Here is a 13,146-nt window from a genome sequence, read left to right as displayed (position 1 = left end):
CCTTTTTTTCCTTTCTTTTTTTTTCATTCTTTTTTTCATTCTCTTTTTCATTTCTTTTTTTTGCTTTTCTTTTTGTTGTGGTCGAATCTTATGGAGATTGCCTACGTATCATGACCCCGCATGAATCAGACCTTGCGTAGTTCGGACCAATAAGAGATAAACAATAATAAACATTTTTTTTTTCAATTTTCATATTAAAACAGACCGGGTTTCAAAGGTTTGAAGATGACCTACAAACTCGAAAATCAAACACCCGCATATTCTAATCAAAAGATTTACAAACGGCCAGTTTCTTTCCCCATTTGACAAATGCAACCAAACGGCTATTTTTACAAATGTGGCCCCTTCCAAATTTCACATGAATTTTGAGGCCGGGGAGGATTATTTTATGACACCTTACAAACTTGTCCGTTCTTTTACGAAAATAACCTTTCGACAACTGAAAGATACTCTAAGGCTATTTCGGCAAGAACGGTTTAAGACGCGGCCGAGGCTGGCTTGGCTTATTATGACAAAATTCAAACGGTATTTTTTCTTTTCAAATTATAATAAAACCTGGTGTTGCAAACACGGCCCTTCAGCGCCTCGGGGGCGAAGATTTTTAAGGCTGTGTGGGTCCATATCTCAAAATGACCCAAAGGCGGCTGTTTATGCCAAATCAGCCTTCCGGCATCCCTTTCGGGAACATTTGGCTATTTATGACAAAACAGCATCACTGACTTATTTATAACTCTTTTTTATCGTTTTTCAAATTAGAAAAGTCAATATTGCAAACACGGCCTTTCAACGTCTCGGGGACGAAGATTTTTAGGCTGTGGGGGTCAACTGGACCAAGTCTTAAAAAAATGACCCAAAGGTGGTTGTTTATGCAAAGTCAGCCTTCCGGCGTCCCTTTCGGGAACATTCGGCTATGTCTTGATGAAACAGCGTCACTCAACTTCTTTATGACAAAATTAAAGTTTGACATATATTTTTTGTTTATTATTATTAATTTGTTTTTGGCTTTTTAGCAAAAGGTGGGGTTGGACCCGATGAGGGTTGCCTACGTACTCACATCCGGTGAGAATCAAACTCGCGTAGTTCGGGTTATAAACTAACTTGGAGAAGACCCTTTTCCATTTTCTATTTTTTTTATTATATTTTTTCCACAACAATCAAATAGACTATTATTTTTCATTCATAACAAACAAACAAATTAACAAAAAAACATACAAAAAACATAAAACATTCCTTCTTTTTCCTTTGTTTTTCTTATTCTAAAGAAAAAGAAAAGTTTTTTTTTTTTTGGAATTTTTACCTTGCTTAAAAAAAATATTTTTTTGAATTTTGGATTTTAAAGAAGAATCAAAATGTTTTCGGATTTTTTTTTTAATTTTGAATTTTTTTTTTTGATTATATATATATTTATTTTGGAACAGATAATAAAATCATGTTAACGCCCGACTCTTTTTATTTTTATTTGGCATTTTCATAGACAACCAAAATAAGATTAAAAAAAATTTTAAAAAAAAATCAGACTTTTTTTGATTTTTATTTAATGGCACAACAAACTATTTTCTTTTTGGAAGAAAAAAAACAAGACAGAACAATGATGATTTTTTTCTTCTATTTTTCCTTTGCTTTTAATATAACAAACTAATAAGACATTTTTTTTTATTTTCTCAAAATTTCGGCAGAGTTTCGATACTACTTGGACATTGCTTTTTTTCTAAAAATAAGTAGTTATATCTCTACACTGTTATTTTCTCCTCTTTTTCACGATTTTCTAATTTATGGAAAATGATGACAACATACAAAATCTTTTGAATTTTCATGCTCTTTTATATATATATATATTATATTTATTGTATTTTTTTCAAAAATGTGGCATGGGGGGCATAGGGAATTCCAAGACTTCTTGGATTCCGCGAATGTTCCCCATGTGCTTTTCCCAAAAATGAAGCATGGGGGACATAGGGAATTCCAAGACTTCTTGGATTCCACAAAGGTTCCCCATGTGCTTTTTCCCAAAATGTAAAGCGTGGGGGACATATGGAATACCAAGGCCTCTTGAATTCCACAAATGTTCCCCATGCTTTTGATTAAAATAAGATCATGCTGGAAAAACGTGCGGCCTTCTTATTAAACGTGATCAACATAACAATTCACCCTTGAATAAGTACAACATGTAGCACATAGGATGCCAAAAGATGGTCTATTATTTTCAGGTTGCTTATCCTAGACGGACCCAACCCCTGTGTTGAGTCCCCTAAGTCAAATGCACATGATGTAAATAAACGTTCCTACTAGGGATCCGGCATGTGGCTTTGTTATACTAAGTTCAGAACCTGGGTGTTTGTTCTAGACCTGGCTTACCCGAGCGGACAGCTCGAGCCGAGGGGGGCAGCGTACCGGGAATACAGAAGCTTCACCGGCTTAGCAACTTGTCCGAACCTCGTTCTAAATTGGGATTTGACACTATACAGAAAAGAAGTCGTACGAAGTACACCCTTCTTCATGATTTAGAAGACTCAGAAAGGATAGGGGTTTCGGCACAGTTTATATACAGTTCACGTAATATCAAAGCGGTAAAAGCCAACCAATTAGCACATTAAGCACAGATCATGTAACAAAATCAGATAAAACCAAATATAACAATTTATCTAAGCTCGAATTTCTAACCCTGAACCAGTGGTTCTGGGCAGGAATCCCCAGCAGAGTCGCCAGAGCTGTCACACCTCCTTTTTACGCACCTGCGAGGGCGCAGGGGGAGTTTTTCCAATTAAAGGACAATCGAAACGGGATTGGTTTATTTATTTCAGAGTCGCCACTTAGGAGATTTAGGGCGTCCCAAGTCACCAATTTTAATCCCGAATCGAGGAAAAGAATGACTCCATATTACAGTCTGCGTACCAGAAATCTGGATAAGGAATTCTGTTAACCCGGGAGAAGGTGTTAGGCATTCCCGAGTTCCGTGGTTCTAGCACGGTCGCTCAACTGTCATATTGGGCTTATTTATCTGATTTTAAATACAATTATGAACCAATGTGCCAATTTTAACTTTTTATCGCTTTATTATTATTATTTTAAAAGAATGTGAACATCGCTTAAAACATGTCTTTGGACTGCGTCACATGAAATGCACCCACAATCCGGAACATATTTTATTTGATGTTTTGGGATTTGGATCTGGGTCGCATGAAATGCACACCCAAGTTTTAAGAAAGTAGATTATTAAACACGCGCCTAAAGAGACTATCGTGTTATTATTTTGGGAAGGCCACGAAATTCGCTAAGCGGCCCTCCTGAATTCTAAGTAAATTTAAAACAAGTATTTACTGAGGGCCCCGCAATTTGTATTTTTATTCGGCGAGGCTCATCTCATTCTTGTTTTTTTTTTAAGGAATTTGCAACGTCATGGAAATGCATCTCCGACCACGTCACAATCAATGTACCAGTGATTAGAGACACATTTCGACTTATTTGGATTTGGGTCACATAAATGTGCACCCGAGTTTAAGGAGAATAAATTATTGAAGGCGCGCCTAAAGCAACTAGCGCATTATTATTTTGGGTAGGGCCGTGAAATTTGCTAAAACGGCCCGTCCCGGAATCTAAGTATTTAATATATACATTTAGAGGGCCCCGCAGCTTGTATTTTATTTGGCGAGGCTCGTCTCATTTTTATTTATTTATTTTTTTTTCTTTTTTTCTTTTTTTTTCTTTTAGAAAAAGGACAAGACTAAAATAACTACGTTTTTTGCTACTTCACGAGATCATGGGTTATAAATTGAACTCATTTGATGAAGCGGGTATTTTTCTGCGGAATTAAAATTGCTACTAAAATTTTAGCATTACTACCACATGTATAAATAACTATTAAGACAAACTAAGTAATTAACACCTTTCAGAATATGTGCAAACCCCTATCACGACAAATATTTGGATAACAACAATTTAAACATGAAGAAACAAAATGTCCAATAGCTACGTAAAATAATGAAACAAAGGAGGAGATATTCAACAAATCCGATACACAAACAGTGCATAGGAAATCCATATCATTTCATTCCATTTAAGCAAATATAACAAGTTTGGAAATGTGTATGCACCTGTTTGAAGCAAGAACAACAACCAAACTGTCCCGACAACTATCGGAAACCTCTCCAATGACGGAACGACGGAACCTCGACGTCAAGCTCAACGTACCGGACCTCGACGAACCAAAGTCGACCTCGACGGAAAACAGAACACTCGGCCAAGCAGGATCGCAACAACCCATAGCTGCTCGCGAAAGATGAAACAACATCGACAACAGTAAGGTCGACGCGAGGGGGGCTGCTGACGGGCGTTTGAACGGCGTCGATGCGAGGAGGATGAAGCAGAAAAAGGGGTCGTTTGGACGCGAGGAAGGATCAGGCTATGGAGCTGGTAGCGGGTAACAATGGTGGTGGGTTGTTGACGCAAGGTGATGAGCCTGCAATGGCGGGAAAGCTGACGGGCTGGGGTTGGTGACTGTGTGAGACGGTGTGGGAGCTGGTTGCGACGATGGAGGCGATGTTTTGGTGGGTCGTTGATGGTTTGGGGTGAGGGTTTTTGGACTGGTTGGTTTGGGTCGTTGGTTGGACAGTGACGACGAGGGGGGAGCTGGAGGTTGACGGTGGTTTTGGGGTTGTTGATGGAGGTGGAACGATGGTGGCGATGGAGGAATCCGGACTGGTTTCAATGGAGGGAGCGTTAGGGTTTTGTTCTTCTCCTTTTGGAGAAGATGAACAGTGGTCGACGGAGAAGCTGGACGGGATGGAGGGAGTTGGTTGCGACAGAGTTTGAGAGGAGACGGGATGGTTTGGTGGTGGTGTTTGCTGGTGAGAGGATCGTGGGTTTTGACGTGAGCTCGGGTTTTCCTGTTCTTCTTCTCTTGAAGAAGATCAACAGTAGTCCCAAGTTTTTTCAAAAATCTGTCCGTCCTTCCTCTTTCAAAAAGTCCTGTTTTTGTTTTTGTTTTTCACAGTAGGGTTTTTTCGTTGGTTCCTTTAGGAAAAGGAAGAAGATGATCGAACAGTGCTCTCCTCCCCCAAATTTTCCAAAAAAAGTCCTCCCTTTCAAAACTTTTCAGTCCGTGTATTTGTGCCCATTTGCCCAGAAAAATGAGCCCCACGCGTGGTGGGGTTCGAGGCTTGTGTTCCCCACGCGTGGTGGGGTTCCCCGTGTATGGGATTCCGTTCGTGTTCTCCACGTGTGGCGGACTCAGATTATTATGGGCTAAGTCCGAAAATTAGGCCTAAAACCGGGTAGTTCGAACCCGAATATTATTCTTTTGCCCGGACCCGAGAAATAGGAACATGTTGCTTAACTAGTCCTATGTAAGCAAAATAACTACCAAAAATAAGACTAGTATTTAAACAAAACTATATCTTTTTAAATATTTTTCAAGATTTAAAATAGCTACAAAATATTAATAAAACTATTTTTTTGTAATTTTCGTTTTTTAAATATTAAGATAAAATATGAAGTAATATTTTTTGTATTTTTCAAAGTTAAAATGACTATAAAATATTAATAAAACTATTTTTTGTAATTTTCGTTTTTTAATAAAGACAAAATATAAAGTAATATTTTTTGTATTTTTCCAAAATTAAAACGACTACAAAACATTAATAGAATTATATTTTTTGTAATTTTCGAATTTATATAAAGTACCAAAATAAAGTACAATTTTTGTATTTTTCAAGTTTATGAGAAATACATAAACTAAAATTTATATATATATTTTTGTGATTTTTTCTTTTTGCAACGAAATAAAGTAAAATAGTTAAAATGGCTATATTAGACCCAATTTCACATATTCACGCTAAAAATGTGAAAATTCTCGGGGAGGGTCAAAAATCACGTGCTTACACCGTATATCACTCCTTAATTAACGCTACTGTATATTCCTCCAAATCCCCATTCCCCCACATTTCTCTCTCCCAAACCCACACCATCACTCACGTATCTCCCCACACCCACGTTTCAAACCCATTATTCCCTTTGCTAAAACCATAGAAACATATGTAACATCCTTCCATTGACATCCAATTTCAAGCTTTTTCTTCTACAACCACTCAAAATTGATGTCAAATCTTCAAAGTTCATACACACATTTACCTTCAGCTACAAATTTTCTCAATGAAGAAGAACAAACCTTCAAAGAGACAAGAGAACAGCAATTCCACCATTGACAGCCATTAAAAAGCTTTGAAGCTTTGAATTCAAATTTGGGTTTTCAAAAATCATTATTTGTTTGGATTGGGTATTGTTGTAAATAATTGGGAATATGGTTTGGAGTTTATATCTCAATTTTGAGGGGTTTTGGTGGAGATTAGACTTGGTTTTGGCTGAATTTTAGATTGAAACTCGAAGAAGAAGAAGACATGACATACATTATATTGCAGCAATTGTAGATAAATTGTAGAAAAATTGTAGACTGTTGTTTATTTATTTTTGAGCTTTTGTGTTTTTGTGTTAAAAGTTTTGATGGGAGCTTGTTATTCCACTTCGTCTGTTTTGGAGCTAACTTGTGCAGAGGAGAAGATGTTTTTAAGTTATATATATTGCTATACCTTTAAATTCAAGAAAGTATGGTTGTATTGTATTTAAAGAGGCGTGAATTTGTAAAATAGGTTGAATGTGAGGAATGAGTCAAATAAGACTCACAATGGCTTGTTTTCTACATTTAATCTACAACAAAACTACATATCATTTGAAAAATTAATATGAAAATACAGAATTTCAATGTTTCTACAAATTATCTACAAAATTTCTACAAACTGTTCATAACAGAATTTATCTTTATTTTCATGCATGTTCGTCTGGAACACTAAAGTTACTTGATATGCCAACAGCTCCCATTATAGAGGATACAACTTATCTACAATTTTCTACAACTTTCACACATTATTTCCACCTAGTTAAATATAACTACAATAACATAAAATTTGAGCTTTGCGTTTTTGTGTAAAAAATTTTGATGGGAGCTTGTTATTCCACTTCGTCTGTTTTGGAGCTAACTTATGTAGAGGAGAAGATGTTTTTTAAGTTATATATATTGCTATACCTTTAAATTCAAGAAAGTGTGGTTGTATTGTATTTAAAGAGGCGTGAATTTGTAGAATAGGTTGAATGTGAGGAATGAGTCAAATAAGACTCACAATGGCTTGTTTTCTACATTTATTCTACATGAAAACTACATATTATTTGAAAAATTAACATGAAAATACAGAATTTCAATGTTTCTACAAATAATCTACAAATTTTCTACAAACTGTTCATAACAGAATTTATCTTTATTTTCATGCATGTTCGTCTGGAACACTAAAGTTACTTGATATGCCAACATCTCCCGTTATAGAGGAATACAACTTATCTATAATTTTCTACAACTTTCACATATTATTTCCACCCAGTGAAATACAACTACAATAACATAAAACTTACATACAAATTTTATACAAAATTTATACAATATGTCTTTTGTATATGATTTATACATAGTAAAAATAATTTTCATACAATTAATTATATATTATACAACTTATCTACAAATTATCTACAATTTTCGTACATTATTTCTACTAAGTTATATATAACTACAATATAATACCACTTAAATATAATTTTTATACAATGTTGTTCAACTTTCATACAATAGTTAAATGAATAAAAGAAAAATAAATAAACAACAGAATACAATTTTTCTACAATTTCTGCAATATAATGTATGTCATGTCTTCTTCTTCTTCTTCGAGTTTCAATCCGAAATTCAGCCAAAACCAAGTCTAATCTTCACCAAAACCCCTCAAAATTGAGATATAAACTCCAAACCATATTCCCAATTATTTGCAATAACACCCAATCCAAACAAATAATGATTTTTGAAAACCCAAATTTGAATTCAAAGCTTCAAAGCTTTTTAATGGCTGTCACTGGTGGAATTGCTGCTCTCTTTTCCTTTGCTTTGTATTACTGAAATTTGGACATAATTGCATTTGATGTAGAAGAATTGTAGAAGATTTAGTCATTTTTGATTTGTGAAATCAGAAAAAATGTTGAAACAGAGTTTAGCGCAAAAAAACAGAGTACGGAAATTTTGTAACGAAGACGACGATAGTGATTACTGTGCGTGATTTGCGTTGGAAGATCTGGAAAATATTTAATTCCCCTTTTTAGTGCGCCTAAATAAAGAATCCTACAGCTATAATGATTCATTATTTAATGCATTATATATATTATGTAGAAATACTATTAGCATGAAAGGTAATATGCAAACTATGAACATATTTGGTAATATAGTTTCCTATATGATATAGGAACGAAAATTTCCCATAAAAACTATATATAACTCCAGCCTAACACTACATATTATAACCAAAACAAATATTTGATAGAATGCTCCACTTTGGGCTGTTGATTATGTGTATAAACAGAATATTAAGCTCATAAACTTAATAAATTCTTATCTAATTTACACAGCTCTACAACTTTACTAATAGTCTATTTAGCCAAGCTTTTTAAATTAGCTTATTTTGAGAAATATTTTTTTCAAAAGTATTTTCAGTGAGAACCAGTTTGTGATTGACTAATTAATTTGAAAAACACTTCTGAACAGCAATTAATATTTGGTAAGTTTTTAAAAAGTGCTTTTAAGTGTGTTTTTCTCAAAAATGCTTTTTAAAAAAGTGATTCTAGGGAAAAGCTTTTTTTTGCTTTTCCATGACTGCTTCTACTCAAAATCATTTTTTTTCTTCTAAAATCTTGGCCAAACACTTCAACATTGAAAAAATATTATTTTTTTTTTTTGGAAAAAAAAAGCGCTTTTGACCTTGGAGAAACTTGGCTAAAGAGGTTATATGACAAAAAAAAAATTAACCCCACCCACCCACCCACCCCCACCAAATTATTACTGTACCTTGTTAGACACAGCTACTATCATTTTCTTTTCTTTTTTCCATTGCCTAGACTTTTTGACTAATTTTGACTCAATTTCCAAGCTGGCAAAAAGACAATGAAGCAAAAGAGTGTGCATGAATGGGAATAAGCACGTGTTGATTGTGAAAACCTATAGCCTTCCATGAGTTTACCTCATGCCATTCCCTTCCCTATACATTGTGTGGTCTTTAGCTTCTTGTTCCTCTCTTTTCACTATCACTATACCCTACCCTATCTCACATTTTCTTTATTTGTCTTTCACGTATAGCGTTCAGTACTCGTATTCGGTCAAAACTTTTTCCATACTCAAGACTCGAACCTAAACCTCTAGCCAAGATCGGAGAGATTCTACCCATCCCACACTACAGCCACAACATGGTGGTACCCTATCTCACATCATGATTTCATTGTTCACTCAAATCTCAACAACAACAACTACGACAAGGTCCAGTATAATTTCACAAGTAGAGTTTAAGAGGGTAATGTGTTTGCAGTCTTACCCTACTTTATAAAAGTAAAAAGTCTATTTCCGATAGACCATCGGCTTAGGAAAAACATAGACACAACATTATCAACAATGACAACTCAAATCTCAAAAAGTAGAAAGATTCAATCAACACTAATAAAAATGGGTCGATATTTTCTGCAAATGCCACTCATATCAATGCTATATAAATAGGACAAGAGTAGTATTACCCCTCATCAGTCATCAGTACTAAAAACTAGTGTTTTCCAGAGTTCTCATATATACTCATTTTAAGTTTTCATTTTGTCAAAAAATGGTGGTAATTGTGAGCGAAAACACATCACCTTTTCTTCCTAGCAGGATTCAAGCAATTGAAGCTAGGCCTGTATTTAGCTTCTGTTGTATGAATAGAGAGTCTGAAAGTGATGATGATGACGACATCGATGATGGAGCAAAAGTGGCACCTGCCGCATAATCTTTGCATGGGTAATTTATCGTTCAGATCATACATCCAATTAGAAATAATTTTTTTGTCCAATAAAAAAAAAATTGCTCTCACCAGAAATTATTCCTTAAGAAAATTGGGTTAGGGAGGGACTTGTTACCTCCTTAGAATAAGTAAGAACCCCTATTTAGTCATAAAGGGGAGACTTACACAACCGTAAAGTTGTATTCCTCTAATCTATAGGTTATGAGTACTTCGAGTCGTTGAATCAGTCACTCATATTTGTATTAGGGTAGGCTACCTATATCACTCCTTTTAGATGCGGTTTTTCTCTAAACTTTGCGTGAACACGGAATATTTCGTGCACCGAACTACTTTTGTTTTTAATTTGGTCTTAAAGTCTTTATTGGAGTAGTTAATAGTGATGTGAATGTACGAGGATATCTCAATTTCCTATTCCTAGAGCTAGCAAGTTTATTCATGTAGTGAAAGTAAACGACATCTAATTAAAGAAGTGCTTTGTCTCTACTTCGTTTAGTTGCAAAAATTTCCATTTATTGTCTTCTTTCTGGTATCAGTAATTAGAACCACTTTTTTATTATCTTGGAGCTATTATACATTTGGAATTAAATATCATAAGAGATTAAATAATCAAGGGTGTTCAAATTTAAAAGAAGTGGAAAATTTTTTGACAAATGGTGTTAAATATGTGTTATATACTTCGAAAATATAATATTTTACTTATGTAAACAGAGTAATTTTTCGACGAAGGGTGGTCAGTTGACCACCTTATCAATATGTGGCTTCGCCACTGCTTCCAATGGTGGTTTAATGCATTCCTCATTGACGTAAGCGTCACATGAGCCTGGCTGACCTAAACGGTACGGTTAAGTCTAAGATAAGCACGACCGTCATGGGTGATTTTTAGTATGGGAAGTAACTTTATTCCAAGAAATGAGGAACTTCAAAAAATAATCTACGTTTATACTTCAACCTTCATTTGGAACCACTACTTTAATCATTTCTTGAAACATTAAACTTATAATCTGTGGGTAATTAGTTTCTTGTGTTCTCGCGTTTTAAAATAGAATTGCTACATTTATGGACTACTTTAGACTTTCCTATTTCCCTTTCCTTTCTAACAAACCCATTTCAAGAAAACCTACAAAAAAGACCACATAAAAAAAAAATACAACAAAAACACTTTTTTCATGGAAAAAAGAGGAAAAAAACGAGAGAATATATATATATTAAAAGAGGCAATGAATCTACCTGAAGATGTAATTTTCGAGATTTTGATCAGACTGCCAGTAACTTCTCTGGTTAGGTTCAAATGCGTTTGCAAATCATGGTATTCTCTGATCAAAAACCCTAATCTCATATCAAAGCATTTGCATAATCTGGGCAGCAGAAAAAATTACGTTCGTTTGTTAATTAGTCGCCGCGGAAATATTACAAATAAAAGGGTGGTCTCATTATCCATGAATGACACATTTGATGTGTTTATTAATCAAGATTTTCCATCATATTTCAATGATAAATTTGGTCACGTTAGACTTATTGGTCCATGTAATGGAATTGTTTGTTTATGTGGATATCCAGATAATATTGTTATATGGAATCCTTCAATTAGAGATTACAAAATATTGCCCCAATCACAAATTCAACGTCTAGTTGGTTCAACAGTACGAGGGAGTGATTTTGGATTAGGGTTTGATTCCAAAAGAAATGATTATAAGGTAATACAAATTTTATTTTGTCTTTCAAATGATCGTGTTGTTGTTTATCATGTTGAGATATATTCATTAAATGAAAATATTTGGAGAAAATATAATGGAATTGTGCCAGCTAAAATAAAGTATGGTAATATTTCTTGGAGTATGATATATAAAAATGAGATTTTTTGTTGGTTAGCTCAAAATGGTGATAATAATGAGGTAATTCTTTCATTTAATATGAGTGAAGAGATTTTTGAAAATACACCATTGCCATCAAATATTGGAGTTTTTGGGGAGCAAGAAATTAGAAATATTCGGGTTATTTTACCATTAAATGAGTCAATTTCCCTTATTGTTTATTGTTTGAAACAAGTGGAGAAATATTTTGATATATGGGTGATAAATGAATTGGGAGTTAAAAATTGTTGGACTAAATTGCAAAGAATTGGCCCCCTTTCTAGGGTTGAGAGGCCTTTAGGGTTTTGGAAAAATGGTGAGTTTATTTTGGAAAATAGCAATGGACAATTGGTGATTTATGATCCTGTAAATCAAGAAGTGAAGACACTTGGCTTTTATGGGAAAAGAGACAGATTGGAGTTGGTTGTTTATAAGGAGAGTTTAGTTTCAGTCAATTGATAATTGTAATGCTATGTGAAAAATAGCAAAGACGAATTCAAAGTCTAGAGTTAGTAAGTTTAAACTTTTTTTTTATATGTATATATTTGAGCTAAAAGTAGTGGATTCAGTCGAACCCTCGGAACTTGTCCTCGGTTCTCCTATGAGAAATAGTATAGGCTGCATTGCATTTTGAAACCTTGTAGTTGACGTGAAAGTAACTTTTCTTATAAATGCATGTAAATGAATAAAAAAAAAAAAGGACACATTATTTTTAACTTTATATGTGTTTCTCTATTGAATTGCTAATATTCTTTTTACGAGCTTTTGTATTTTGGTCCAAGATTGATGGAAAAGCTAATTTGATCATATATTATTGTAATCAGTTGCTTTGGCAATTATAAAATCTTTTTCACACAGAAAACTGAGTTGTAACGTGCTGATTAGCCGAAAATCGAAATTTATCCGGTCCCTAAAAAATCGCTTTTTATGATTACATCGGCGATAATTCAAAAAAGGGTGATTTTTAATACCGGAATTACAATTGACATGCCAACATGTATACCTAAATCTTCATGAAAGATGTCTTGGTTATGTATCTTATAGGCAAAAATAGGAAAAAGCTACAATGTAACTGAACTTGATTTCCCAAATATTTGATGTGTAATAAAATTTGCTTGAACAACTAGGCAATTCCATTAGTAAGATCTCTATTAAGGGAAAACTCAGCGTGGAAACTAAATTCATCACCTTTGACAATTTTAACTTGTTAATCATTTGCTTTTAAGTTCAAGATTTCCACTTTCATGGTTATTAAACGAATCATAGAACTAGTCTGGCTATTAATACACCTTCGGGACGTTTGGTGTCAATAATATGCAGCAACAACAACAATCCAGTATAATCCTACTAGTGGAGTCTGGGGAGGGTAGAGTGTACGCAAATCTTACCCCTAC

The sequence above is a fragment of the Nicotiana tabacum genome, chromosome 10 (genome assembly GCF_000715075.1).
Source record: "Nicotiana tabacum cultivar K326 chromosome 10, ASM71507v2, whole genome shotgun sequence".
Lineage (NCBI taxonomy): Eukaryota > Viridiplantae > Streptophyta > Magnoliopsida > Solanales > Solanaceae > Nicotiana > Nicotiana tabacum.
This window is presented reverse-complemented; position numbering follows the sequence as displayed.